The 15,307-nt window shown below is 39.2% G+C and overlaps 1 pseudogene; it reads right to left on the bottom strand.

The window, feature by feature from the left end:
- Positions 1-1,351: 1,351 nt before the first annotated feature.
- LOC127669309 (pleckstrin homology domain-containing family B member 2-like) lies at positions 1,352-8,098 on the bottom strand (annotated as a pseudogene).
- Positions 8,099-15,307: the final 7,209 nt, after the last annotated feature.

Here is a 15,307-nt window from a genome sequence, read left to right as displayed (position 1 = left end):
TGACTAAGGCAAGCATACATTAGCTGGAAATGGGCTGTGCTAACACGTCCCCAAGGAGTAGCAAGGAAGCATTGTAGCTGCCACTTCTGCTACTTGGAAACTGTCTCGCGTGGAGATCTGTTGAAGACTTGAACTGACCAAGAGAGAGCTGCCCAGCAGGGTGGCAAAGCAGCATGCATGCGCTGGGCTGGGCACAGACAGAATGCATGCTTCCTGGGAGCACTCTGGAGAAACAGGACTATGCAAAGTAGAGGGCGGGGCCTTCACTGTGCCATCACATCTTTGTGAAGGGGGCAAAGGGGGTACTGTTTGAAACTAAAACATGCCAGTCACAAAGCTGGAATTGGAAACTTTAAAACATTTAAGAACAGAGTTTTTAAAATGTGGAACATGTACTCTCTAATATTGTAAATAAAAATTTTTGTCAGAAAGCCAGACTGTGAGCTTTCCAGTGTCACACGTCTGGGGACTAGAAATGTTTTAAGCTCTTCTGTCGTGAGCGGATCAGGACTGAGAACAAGGCTGGACCCCCACTAACATGAGGGAATAGAACAAATCCCTGAAATGCTCTACCCAATCCCATTTCTCACTCAGAACCTGAGAGTCTGTGGACAGACAGGGCTACCACTGTTGAAGAAGAGCCTCTCCAGGAGTTGCAGCTTGGGCCCCAGAAGGCCTGAGACAGAAACGTTCTAAATAAGGCTCTCCCCAATTCCCCTCACCATATACTTTCTTTACAGAAGAATAACACGAAAATAAAACTGGGCAGATTCCCGTAGCATATTTTAAAGGGGTAGGGGATGGCCCTCTTCATCCCGCGCAGCCAATCCTGCTGGTACCTAGGAGCTTCGAGGGGTAGGTTATGGGGTCCTCACACCATAGCACTGCAAGAATCACATGGGTTACCAACTCCTAGGGTAACATGTAGCCGAGGTCTAGATTGAGAATCCACAGTTAAAGAAGCTGTGACTCTTCTCACCGCACTTACACACATCCCACATGAGCAATGTTATTATTTGCATAGCAAAGAAAGCCGTCCCTCAATTCAATATTGCACCTAACTGAATGGAAAACGCCCGTTTATTTGGGTGTGTTTACCTAAAGCCATCCAAGAGTCCCTACGAAAGACTTGGTGCAAGCTGGTACCCACAAGGACTCACACTCTTGCTCACAGCATACCGTGGGCTTTCTTTGTGGTACCATGCAGGTCAGTCACAATTATTAGATTACCACCTTCAAAAGAACTACTTAAATTATTATGAGAGACACTTGTCACAAACAGAAATGCCCTGCAAATCAAATTATCGCACACAGGACTAACAGAAGCGATGCACAGAAAATGTTGAAGGCGCTAGAAGACCCAGAACAAGAGAGCCCAGGGCCATGCCTGTGGCTGCCCCCCCCCCCCCCAGCCCCCAAGCATTCCCAGAGCCAGGTCACTGTCATTGTCTCGGTACCATTCACAGATGATGTATTGGTTGGCAGGATGTTGTCCATAAACTACTGAATACAGGTTTTGGTAAGCACTGTGTACGCCTGCCCATTGGCGGCATAAACAACTTGAGTTCCTGCGGGGTATGCGCCACAGTAAGGACCTTACCCTTAGACCTCAGGGGTTGGTGTAGCATAGGTGGTGTAGGGAGGCAGCAACGAGGCCACTGCAGCCTCTTCAGACAGGATTGCTGAGCCAACGTAAGCTGCGTTCGTTCTGGAATCCTGCAGTGTAAACTTCCATGCCAGGTAATCGTCTGTGCTCTCTATACAGAGACTGATAGTCTTCCCATCTCGGCAGACGATCTGCAGCAGACAGTCTCTGGGCTTCCCATCTGGCGGTTGGATGTCCCCACACTCATGCCCGGTGCGGATACTGATGCAGTCCACAGGCATGTGGACCTTATCCTCGATGATCTACCGAGTCTGGTCAGCATAGTAGATCAGGTGACCATCTGACCACAGGTCGAACCAATTCTTCCAACGTTTCAGAATGGTGCTCTGCTGAAGTAACCATGCACTCTTCACGAACACCACCTCTTCAGTTGAGATGGTAAGTGGCTCCCGGCTCCCTGCCCCCTGCCAGATTCCTGGCCTGGAACACGTGTAACACTTCCCACACAGGAAATGTGACCTGTGGTCATGTTGGCCCAGAACTGTGTATTTTATTCTTATGAAAAGTTCTTAATACAGTGCCTAATTTATTAAAATATTTGTTTTTGAATGATATCTTTGTGTCATTTATGCACAATTTTATCATCTTAAGGCTACTAAAGCCTTTTCCTCTATGTTTCACTTACCTGTAAATAAAATTTGTTGGTAATTTGACTTTTATGCCTGTGTGGCAGGGTTATCTCCCACCCCTGCTTTTTTCTAAGTGCATATTCTATTTAGCGATTACAACATCAAAATATCATCCCTGCCCTATTTTAATGCGGTGACTCCTTGTGATAAGTAACATGAATATAATTGTTTAATTATTATCCAGCATCAGAAGGTCTTATTTGGTTTTGCTTTGCATTTTTTCCTGTCCAGGAATAAACACAACCCAATACAATATTATCTCAATTAGCTCTGCCTCAGAGACATATTAGTAGTTCTTCAACCACAATTTCATTCAAAGTTTGTCTGGAATACTTTTGGTTCTTTGTATTTACATAAGCTTTTAAGATCATTCTAGTAATTTAAAAAAATCTACAAGGACTTATTTTTGTATTATTCTAAGTGCCTATTTTCATGTTGATACCATGTTGTTTCAATAGCTAAAGTTGTGCAATGTATTTTGAAGTCAGGTAGTATGGTTTTTGTTTTGTATTGTTTTGTTTTTGTTTGTCTTTTCCTTGCTCAAGTTTTTTCTATGATCATTCCAGAATTTTGTGGCTAAATGTGAATTTGGGATATTTTTATATTTTTGTGAACAATATCATAGAAATTTCTGTAAAAATTACATTTAATCTATGCTTTGGATAGATTGTATATTTCAATAATATTGAGTATTGATAGTTTGTGACCATAGGCTATCTTTACATTTACTGGTGACTTCATTGATCGATTATATCTTACAATTTTTCAGTGTGAAGATATTTTATAATTTTAGTTAAATTTGTTCTAAAAACCAAATTGCTTTAAACATTATTATGGATTATTTTCCTAATTTTATTTTTAAGTATTTTGTTATTAATGTATATAAAATAAACTTTTTATATTTATTTTGTAGTCTGTAATTCAACTGTATCAAATGATTAGATGTAATAATAATTTTCATGGTATTTGCAGGTTTTTCAATTAGATCATTTGCAACCAGGAACAATTTATTAGTTTTCTTTCCAACTCAGAAAATGTATTTCTTCCTCTTACTTAATTGTACTGGATAAAACATGTAGTTTTATATTGAATATGTATGGTGAAAGGGAACATCTTTTTGTTTGTCCACATATTAAACCAAAATATCTGAAAATGTCTTTCTTTGTTATGGTGATAGTTCTTCATGTCATATAGCCTTTACTATGTTGCACATTCCTTCTAAATATATTTGTAGTTTTTAGTATGAAAAATTTTACCACATAATTTTTATTTATATACTCCAGATTTTATTCCACCCCCTTTCGTCCACCCTCTAACTGTTTCATATCCCATACCTCCTCCCCATACCCTGTCTCCATGAGGATGTCCCCACCTCCCAACCTCCACCCCACCTGACCTCTAAACTCCCTGGAGCCTCCAGTCTCTTGAGGGTTAGGTGCATTATCTCTGATTGAGCCCAGACCCAGAAGCCCTCTGCTGTATATGTGTTGGGGGCCTCATATTAGCTGGTGTATGCTGCCTGTTTGGTGGTCTAGTGTTTGAGAGATCTTGGAGGTCCAGGTTAATTGAGACTGCTGCTCCTCATATATCATAGCCACCCCTTATCCCAACCCTATCACCTCCTCTTTCCTACAGATCCACTGTTAATCTGTTTCCCTTTTAAAAAGTACAGGCCTCCCAGCAATATAATCTAAACTCAGCATAAGCATATGTAATAAGACTAGACCCAAAGCTTCATATCAAAGTTGGTCCAGGAACCCAGAAGGAGCCAAAGGGTCCTGAGAGTAGGTAAAAGTCAGAGATACACTCACTCCCATTGTTAGGAATCCAACAAAAAATCCCAAGCTAAAGAAGCACATCTTGTATGAAAAGACTCTGGTTCAAACTCTGTGGTTGCAGCTTTAGTCTCTGTGAGTACCTACGAGCCCCAATTAGTTAATTCTATGGTCCATGTTCTCCTGGTGTTTGCAACCCCTGTGACTCCTACAATCTTTCTCCAAGCTCTTTTCTTCAGAGTTTCCAGAGCTCTGCCTAATGTTCGTCTGTGGGATGGATCATAAGCAAAGAGGTTTATGAATGGGCTATGCACCGATTCTATAAGTATAGAAAAGTATCATTAGAAATCATTTCATTAACTATCTTTTTTCCCAATAAGTTTGGTTGTACCATAGGTGTCTGAGCCATTCAGCTTCTGGATACTGGTGATCTAGGTAGTGTCTAGAATGAGCTTGTGGTTCTGTTTTCAATTTCTTTCCTAAGGGGGTGTGGGGGGGGGAGGTTGTCTAGGCATTGCTCTATGCCATACACAGAAGTATGGAGCAGTGGAGCTGGGTTCAGTTTTCTGTTTTCTCCCTTGGGGTGTTTAGGCATCACTGTACACAGGTAGGGAAAGAATGAGTCAGAATCCATAACAGGTGTGTCAGCAGGATCCTAGTCCAGCAGTGAATACCAAAGGAAGAAGATCTTCTCTGAAAATATTAGTGTTACAGCTCTTTTAGATAATATTGAATGACACAGCTCTCTTAAATATATCCAGTGAAACATACTTCTTAGATGATATTCAGTGAAATGCCTGTTCTCTTTACTCAGGGTTAACAATGCTTATATAAACCGCAGAGAGTGGGAAAGTTTCATTGGCTGAGTCTTAAGGTTCTGGGGATACCTCATTTAGATACAGAGGCATTCCTGGAAGTTGAACCTGTAATTTACCAAGAATTACTTGACATTCCTCAGGGAGTATGTCAGGTTTGGGCTCACCAGATATGATAGAGAAGAGAAAGTCCTGGTGGGAAAGGAATCTTCCATTTTATACCAAGCACAGGGGAGCTGTCCAGACAGAGTAGACTATGACATTTAAATAGCAGGATCTTCTAACAGGCTTCCTCTCATGGCATAGGGCTCAGGTTAGACCAGTCATTGGTGAGATATTCCCACAAACTTTGAGCCACCATTTTCCCAGCTTATCTTGCAGGCGGGAGAAATTGTAGGTCACAGATTTTTGTGGCTGGGTTGGTGTCCAAGTCTTACCACTGGGAGTCTAGCCTGGTTACAGATATGGCTGGTTCAGGCACCATAGTGTCCTTTCCTAGAAGTTCTTGCTAGGGTCAACCTCAAGAGTTCTGGAAGTTTCCACTGCACTTTCAATACTACTCCTTGAAATTATTAGTTTTCATCAAAAGTTTAACTTGTCCCAAATATATTTAACTACTGAGAAGACCACATAACTCTTTTACATTTTGCTTTCTTTTTTTAATTTATTCGAAATATTTATTTACATTTCAAATGATTTCCCCTTTTCTGGCTCCCCACTCCCCGAAAGTCCCATAAGCCTTCTTCCCTCCCGCTATTCCCTCATCCACCCCTTCCCACTTCCCTGTTCTAGTATTCCCCTATACTGCTGCACTGAGTCTTTCCAGAGCCAGGGGCCACTCACATTTTGCTTTCTTATGTTGTAATTTATCATTAAGATTATACAAACTATGCCTCCATTTCATAGGTTGACTTGATTCTGAATTAGTTCATCTTATTTATGCATTTCTTGATTTGTCTATATTTTCACCTAAACTCATTAATAATATTAACTATAATTTGTCATTCCTACAATATCTTTTTTGGATTTTAGAATATAGGTTATTTGAGTTTATATGTTTAGTGAATTTCATTCTCTACAATCTAAAAGAACTTAAGAGTGCCAAAGCTACCACTTCAACATTCAGTTTTCTGAGTCATGAGGGTGTCCTGTCCCTTCATTTTTATATGTTTGCATTTTCATAATGTTTGACCTTTCTCAAAAAAAACTTCTCATATTTAAAGTTTAAAATAAATATTTAAAATAAAATAGTGCTTCCAGCACTATTCTAAATTACATTGCTTATCTTAATTTTTTCTTTTTAAATTAGTTTTTACTAATATGTCAAGTATTTTGGAATATTGCTATGATATAAATGACCTTGCTAAATAAGTTCATTAATTCTGCTAATTTATCTACAGATTCTTTTTCAAATTTGTTTGCACATAGTGTTTATTTTTCTTTTCAAAATCTTTTCATCTTAGTTACGTTCTCTTTTCTCACATCATTGACCATGATCTTTTGAGAAAAACTAGAAAATGGTGAAAGTAGTTATCCATTTTTTCCACGCACTCAGAAGGAAAACATCCAATATTTGCCTTTGAGTTTGATTATCTGTTGAAAATTTGTAAAAACAAACAAACAAACAAACAAAATCAATAAAAAACAAAAACAGCCTTTTATATGTTCAGTATTACTTTTTATAAATTCCTGAGTTTAATCAAATGATTCCTATCCCCCTGTACAGAGCTCATAGAATTGTTTATTTATTTGATGGTTTGGACCATATTACATAAGTGTTAAGGCTCCTCTTGCTTTGCTGAATAAACATTACTTTATGATGTATATTTCCTTTTTACATATCATAGGATTTCTTTTTATGATGATGTTACATGATTACTAGTTCATTAAAATGGTCTAATTTCAAAAATTATTTTCAATTTGTAGATACTTTCTCTGTTTATATTCTATTGCTTGAATTATATGTGTATGTGAAATCCAACTAAACATTTATTTAAAAATCCTTGATAAACTATAAATAATATATATTTTACCTTTAGTACTGCATTTTTTAAAAAAAAATTTATAAAGGATAACATTTAATTGGAGATGGCTTACAGGTTCTAAGGTTCAGTCCATAATCATCATGGCAGGAAGCAGGGCAGTATCCAGGCAGGCAGGGTCCTGGAGGAGCAGTTTTACGTCTTGATCCGAAGGCCCACAGGAGAAGACAGTCTTCAGGCAGCTAGGAGACAGGTGTCAAAGTCCCCCAACAGTGACACACATCCTCCAACAAGGCAGACTTCCTAATAGTGCTACTCCCTGGGACAAGCATATTCAAACCACCACATTCTGCATTCTGGCCACTATAGGCTTGTTCAAACACATGAGTCTATGGGGGGCATACCTACCTATAGGATAATTAAAAAAAAAAACAGTCCAAATTCCAAAGTCCCATACTCTGTAACAGTTTCAATAATGTTACAAGTCCAAAGTTCAAAGTCTCTTCTGAGATTCATGCAATCTCTTAGCAGTAATCCCCTATAAAATCAAAAAGCAAATAACATAGTTCCAACATCACAGGGCATATATTGCCATACCAAAATGACATTGTAAGGAAATCCTGGAAAAAAGCAAGACCAAAAGCCAGTGGGCAAACTCCAAAATTCTACATCTCCATGTCTGATATCCAACTCTTTTCTGCTTTGTAGATTGCAACACAATTATTTCTCTTTGGCTGGTTCCACTCTGTTAGCAGATTTCCTCAACAGGTATCCCACTTCTCAGACATCACTACTATCTTGGGGTATCCAAGGCAACTTTAACTTTATAACTTCTTGTTACAGTGTCTGGGATCTATACGTGATCTCTGGGATCCTCCACAGGGCTCGGGTCTCTTTTTTAGCACTACTCTAGGCTCTGATTGAATCCACTCCACTGCTGCTGTTCTTGGTGGTCATCCCACGGTACTGGCATCTCCAATTCACTGGAGTCTTCTGCTGCAACTATGCTTTACCAGTAGCCTCTTATAGGCTCCCTTCATGGTGCCAAGCCTTAACTTCTTTGCACAACTCCTTGAGTCCTGGGCCATCAACTTCAAATGAGGCTGCACCTTCACCTACATCCTTCCCTGGCCTCTCATGATATCAATCGTCAGCTGCTCTCCTTTATACCTTCAAAACTAGTACCATCTGGGTGATTCTTATATATCGCTAAGTCCATCATAAGGTACATCCTTGCCTATATACAGAACACAGCTTCTTTATGCTCCCAGAAAACACTTTCCAGAAGATTTTACCCCAATGATCTGCCTTCTTCTTTTATTAAAAAATATTTTAGGGAAATTTAATAAACAATGATATGAGGTTCAAGTCAATAACTTGTCACAGGAGAAAGACTTGGCCAGTATTCCTGATTTCCAAGTTGAATGAAGCTCCCTCTCTGAGTGCTAGTCTGCCGCTGTTAGAGCAAGCTAGTTGTTGGCTGGAGGTAGGGTGCTTTCCAAGATGTCCCGCTCTTGGAGTTCTTACTGTGGACAGCAATGCTGTAAAGCACATGGAGAAAGGAGAGACTGTGTTTCCCTTTCATGTCACTAAGAAATAAAATAAAACATCTTGTGGCCCAAAGGTGTGAGCCCCATATTCTGGCCGCTGAGACTTTGTTGTGAAGACCTGGGAGTATCACATTATCCCAGTTTACAAGCCAGCCTAGGAATCCATACCAGAGTTTTATCTCTTGACATCTAGTAAAAATTGTCTAGATCTTTGCCTGTAATAACCTATGTTCCCCTGTATCATCACCTTCTTTGTGGGGCTCCTGTGGATCTGGCTTGGCTCTTTGAAGTTCTGAACCTTGTTGGCTAAGGACTGGGGCTGCTAAAGCATGCAGGGACATTGAAAAAGAAAGAAGCTCAACTGGGGGTGGTAGCACACACTTACTGTTCCAGCACTAAGGAGACCAAGGCAGGAGTCTCCCCACAAGTTTGAGGCCAGACCAGACTATGGAGTGAGGTCCTGCCTCTAGAAAAAAAAAATTCTCAGGCCTGGAGAGATGATGGTTCAGTGGTTAAGAGCACTAGCTGCTCCTTCAGAGGATGCAAGTCACAGTTGTGCAATCATTTAAACACAGCTTCCATTCTAGTGACTACATAGAGAATTTGGAAAAGAACTCAGTTGACATATGCCTGTGTTGGTGGGACTCAATGTTAAGAACCTTGTGATACTTTGAGTTCATGTTAAGATGAATGTCTCACAGTACTTTGAGCTAGCTTTCCAAATGAATGGAATACAAAGAGAATTTTAAAAGGATGCCAGTGGAGGAAAATGTACTCCTTTACTTTAGACGTGATGATTAAATCCCTTTTGCTTCATTAAGAAAACCTTGCTTAAAATCAACACTGTAGCTCTGCTCACTCCTAAGTCTGAGTTTTCTCACACAACTCTTCTGTCTTAAACATGCTAAAAAAATAAAAAAATAAAAATAAAAAAAGAATCCTAAAGTACAAAGCAAACTTTTGTTATTAGCTGTGCTGGCCAAACTTTTGGAAAGTGTAAATTATACCTACTCTGAGACAAGAAACTGAACTCTATCTCTGCGAAGCAGAATTTGCCTATAAGCTGATCTGCTTGGCTTTCTTCTTTTCTCCTTGGTTTCTGTGACACAAGCAGAGTTTGTTTGCACAGTGTTCCAAAGCAGACAAGGAAAAACGTGTGTGCAAACGTACATAGATACACAGGGAAGACATGCCCGAGAGCTTTGACAGGGAATGTTCCCAACCAGACTGTGTGTTCCTTGTCCAGATGTGGCTGACTTCAGACTCAGGAACATTAAACTAATACAAAAACAAGACTCAGCAATGCACGTGCTGGGCTCCGTGACAAGAGGCCATGAGCAATGGAGATTGTATTTCACCTATTGTCATGGTGACCAAACCAGGGTGGATTCTGGCAGAAAGAGAAAGAAATAAAACCCAGAAGACAGTGAGTTCTAGGAGTCTGGGTGCAGGGAAAGCCAGACCAGAGATGGAGATGACTGGGAGACTCTTTCTTTTTTCTTATTTTGAATAAGAGTGTTTTGCTTGCATGTACGTCTATGCACCATGTACATGCCGGATGCCCGTGAAAACCAGAAGACAGCATCAGATTCTCTAGAATTAGTGTTACAGACCATTGTGAGCCATCATGAATACCGGGGATTGATCTGGCTTCTTCTTAATCCTTGATAATATGCTAGCTCCAGCTAACCAGCATCAATTGTCCCAGTATTGTCCCTTCTATTCTTGACTCTAAAGCCAGAGACAAGTGGCCAAAACAGCCGGAATTCTGCTGCTTGCTGCTTCTGGAACATGGGCCCTTTGTTCTCTTTAATTATCACCAGCTTTACACTTTCCAACTCCTTCACTGCCTAAATTTGGCTCTCCTAGAACATGCTCTGTAGACCTTGAACTCAGAGATCTGCATGGCTCTACTCCTAAATGCTGGGATTAAAGGCACGTATCACCATACCTGGATTTAAGTTTTTCTTTATCTAGAACTTGTTCTGTCCCAGGCTGGCCATGAACTCAGAAATCTGTCTTGCCTTTGTCTCCTGGGATTAAAGGTGTGTACTACCATGCCTGGACTTAAGCTTTTCATGGCCCTATTAGTTCATTTATATCATTTTTATTCAGCATGTTGATCCTTTCTTTAACATTTACTCCATTGTTTTTGTCTTCCTGTGTATTTATTTAAAAGAGAAGCATTGCATTTGTTTTATTTTTATCATTAATTTCCACTCCCAAGTTGTAGTACTTTAATCTTATTTTTCTTTTTCATCACATATTCTATGAATTTCATATTTTTAGGTTATGAGTTTATATAATAGTTTCTTTATTATATTTTTTATAATGATTAATGGCCCTTATCTTTTCCTTAACATTTTAATTCAAATACAAGTGTCACTTGCTTTCTTTTTTCTTATAACATTACCCTTCCTTATTTAGTTATTATTATTATTGAATATATAGAGACGACATATTCTTTAACATTACGTTTAAATGCATTTTTTCTAGGAAATGGTTTTCCAAATACTATTACTAATGATAAATGTAATGCATATTTTAAAGCATAACAATGATTCTAGAGACTGGGTGTACAGCACACCTATAATCCAATGTGTTCAGAAGGCTGATGCAGAAGGATTGCAATGTAGAAGCCAGCTTGCATAAAACAGTGGATTTTAATTTAGCCATGACAATTAAGTGAGATATTGTCTCAAAAGTAAAAATAATATAATTGACACAAAAGATGTAGCTCAATGGTAGAGCACTTGCCTAGAACAAATAATGCCCTGATGTTTCTTCATACCCTAGATTACTTTTACAAATAATGATATCTTTTTGCCTAGGTTCTTACTCAGTCAACTGTGAATTTATATGGCAGGTCTATTTGCAATGTAGTCTTACACCTTTGCAATGATCCAACTATAGACTACTTTTTTCAAACAAAGATCCTTTCTGTGGTTTCTTGTCAACTTAAACAAACAAACACAAAATCAGCTGTAAGAACTGCCCTGTTAATATGATTCATCTCTATTGCTATTGCTTTAAAGATAGCCAGTTACATAACTCCTAGGTTATATTCAGAGCAGCACAGAGGGCATTTGCAGCAAGCATATATGTCTCTCTCTTCTGTCTCTCTGTCTCTGCCTCTCTGTCTCTCTCTGTCTCTCTGTCTCTCTGTCTCTCTCTGTTTCTCTCTCTCTCTCTCTCTCTCTCTCTCTCTCTCTCTCTCTCTCTCTCACACACACACACACACACATTTATTTTGAGAAAAGTTTTCACTATATAGGTTCTGACTTTCCTGGAACTTGCTCTGTAGTCTAGGTTGTCCTCAAACCCACTTGTGTCTTCCTCCCAAGTACTGAGACTAAAGATATGCACTACGACATCCAGATGAATATCCCCCTTTGTCCATTATTCTATATCTATTTGACTTTTGTTAATTGAAACCCTTTTGTTCTGTATTAAGATCCATTTTAATGACCAGCTTTTAAAGTGAAATTCGAATTTCTATTTTATTATTCTTTGTGTGTCTTGATTACTTAAATAGAAAAGTAATTTCTTTGTAGCATACTAATCAATTTTAAATACACTTTAGGATCATTAGCAATCATTAAGAGAAGTAATAAATATTTCTGGAATGAAAATTTTTAGGAAGTGTAGTCTTCATGAAAATACTTTAAGTAATGTTGTGTGTTTGGCAAGTTGGTCAAATAATCAACATCAAAATTTCCAGTTTTCTGAATCTGTGAGAAGTACCCTAATATCATTCTATGAAATAGATGTTCTTTACAAGAATCATGAATATGATATTTAATGAGATAGACTAAAAGTAACACAAGTTGATGTGGTTTCTTTACCTTCTTTCTGTATGAATCAGGACTTTCTCGAAATTGTGACAATGTAAAAATAAATTGGATACAGAAGCCTATAATATTTCATGTTATTAAATCATTCTTGAATTGAACATTTAAAACTCTATCCAAGAACTTTACTCATTTGTTATGTGAGTTGGAAATTAGATGCATAAAGAGCCTTGATATTGAACTTCTCAGCAGCTAGAATTTCCAGACTTTTTAAGCTCCTCAGTTTGTGCTTTGTTACAGCCTAATGTATGATAGTTGCTGCAGAAAGAAATATTATGCTGGCCCTCCGGGCTTCAGTCCTTTTCCATCACACAATACCAGATCAAGTTCACCACTCCCTGCTCATTCCTCCCCACTTCCCACCCCTTCCACTTTCCCTCCCAAGTCCCTCCCTCTCTCCCCACTTGTGATTGCTTTCTTCTCCCTCCCAAGTGGAACTGAGGAATCCTCACTTGGGCACTTCAGTTTGTGGACCTTTTTGAGTTCTGTGGCTAATATCCACTTATTAGTGAGTACATACCATGCATGTCCTTTTGGGTCTGAGTTACCTCACACAGGATGATATTTTCAAGTTCCATCCATTTGCCTGCAAAACTCAGGATGTCCTCATTCTTAATAGCTTAGTAGTATTCCATTGTGTAAATGAACCACATTTTCCCCTCCAGAATGAACCAGAGACCTGGGAGGTGAGAATCTCTCAGGGACTCAAAGGGACCTTAGATGAAATGCCCAACAGTAGGGAGAGGGAACTTATAGAGCCCACCTCCACCAGGAAGATAGGCCATCAAATGAGTGAGAGGGGGACCATCCCACAGTCACAACTCTGCCCCATAATTGTTCCTGTCTGAAAGAATTACAGGGATGGAAATGGAGAGGAGCCTGAGGAAAAGAAGATCCAACGATAGGCCCAAAGTGGGATCTAGCTTAAGGGGAGGTCCCAAGGCCTGACACTATTACTGAGGCTATGGCGCACTCACAAAAAGGGACCTAGCATGATCACACTCCGGAAGACCCAAAAAGCAGATGAAAGAATCAGATGCAGATTTTTGCACCCAACCAATGGACAGAAGCAGCTGACCCCTGTTGTTGAAATAGGGAAGGCTGAAAGAAGCTGAGGAGAAGGGCGACCCTGTAGGAGGGCCAGCAGTCCCAATTAATCTGGACCCATGAAATCCCTCAAACACTGGACCAACAAACAGGCAGCATACACCAGCTGACATGAGGCCCCCAACACATGTAGTAGAGGTCTGTAGTAGAGGGTTAGGTGAAGCATTAAGGAATGCTTCACCTAACCCTCAAGGGACTGGAGGCACCAGGGAGTTTAGAGTTCAGGTGGGGTGGTGGGTGGGGACAGCCACGTGAAGACAGCAGGGTGGGGAGGAGGTATGGGATGTGAAACAGTGGACTGGGGTGGGGTGGGGTGGATAAAATATGGAGTGTAAAAATTAATTAAATGAAAAAGAAAAGAAAAAATATTATTTCATGAGTTCTAAGCTAGTTACCAAACTGAGCAGTTTACAGACCCAGATTCTAACAACTGAGAAGAAAATGATGCCTTTGAAAATTATGTAGGAGAAAAAAGAAGATTTTTCCCTAAATTTTCCCTAGAAGGACATTTAATTACTTTATTAGAGGGCCATACATGAAGAAAGGGATTATTAGTAGTGACCCTGTAAATCTGTCAGGTCTTGATGTATGGAACCTTATAAATTGGTCTATGACTTCCAGAGAAATGGAAATAAAGGATTTGTAATTGACATAACTATTTTCTTAATTTAAAAACTCAATTATTGAATTATATCTTGTGCATGAAGGAAGAGTAGAACAACCTTTCATAAAGTTGACATCTTTTAATTGTAATCTGTATTCTTAGTATTTTTAGATTGCTTTGTAAAAACAATAACTTTGTGTTCTTATACATGAAGATTTAGTATCTCTCAGGGATAAGCCGCCTTACTGGCTGTCCAATGTGGAATTGTCACTCTTTAAACCATATGCACATCACCAACAAAAGCAGACTCAGATGTGCATATGGTTTAAAGAGTGACAATTTGTGTCACTCTTATACATGAGCTAGTAATAGTGAAATTTCACATTTGACACATGTCTGATAATATAAGGGGAGAAACCCAGTCTGTAAATTTCAAAATGGTAATCATCCAATGACTAAATCTTCTAACAATAATTAGCTGCGTGTATTTCTTTGCTTAGGGATGTGGCCCTGTGAAGATTTTCCCATTCCAAGTTGCCATTTTGTTTAAGCAGTACTTTATAAGAGAAACTATTCCTCAGGAGAATTCCTGATATTCTGACTCTTACAATCTTTCTGTTCCCTCTGCTAATGTGGTCTCTGATACATAGATATAAGAACTATGATGTAGATGGATATGTTAGGACTAGGCACACCATGATCTGTTGTTCTCTGCAGTATGTCCAATTGTGGTATTCTGGAATGATCTCCTTTTCCTTTTTTTAAATATTTTTATTTTCTATATTCTTGTTTACATTCCAAATGATTTCCCCTTTCCCGGAACTCCCCTCCCCATATGTCCCATAAACCTGCTTCTCTCGATCCATTCTCCAATCACCTCCCACCTTTTTTCCCCTCTGTCCTTATATTCCCCTCCAATGCTAGATCAATCCTTTCCAGGATCAGGACCTTCTCCATACTTTTTCATGGGAGTCATTTGTTATGTGATTTGTGCCTCGGGTATTCAGGGCTTCTGGGCTAATTAATATCCACTTATCAGAGATTGCATTCCATGTGTATTCTTTTGTGATTGGGTTACCTCACTTAGGATGATGTTTTCCAGATCAAACCACTTGCCTAAAAATTTTGTGAATTAATTGTTTCTAATTGCTGGGTAGTATTTCATTGTGTAAATATACCACATTTTCTGTATCCATTCCTCCTTTGAGGGGCATCTGGGTTCTTTCCAGCTTCTGGCTATTATAAATAAGGCTGCTATGAACATAATGGAGCATGTGTCTTTATTGCATGCCAGGGAATCCTTTGGGTATATGTCCAGGAGAGGTATA

Source organism: Apodemus sylvaticus, chromosome 19 (genome assembly GCF_947179515.1).
Source record: "Apodemus sylvaticus chromosome 19, mApoSyl1.1, whole genome shotgun sequence".
Taxonomy (NCBI): Eukaryota; Metazoa; Chordata; class Mammalia; order Rodentia; family Muridae; genus Apodemus; species Apodemus sylvaticus.
The sequence above is the reverse complement of the archived record's forward strand: the minus strand, read 5'-3'. Positions and strand labels throughout refer to the sequence as shown.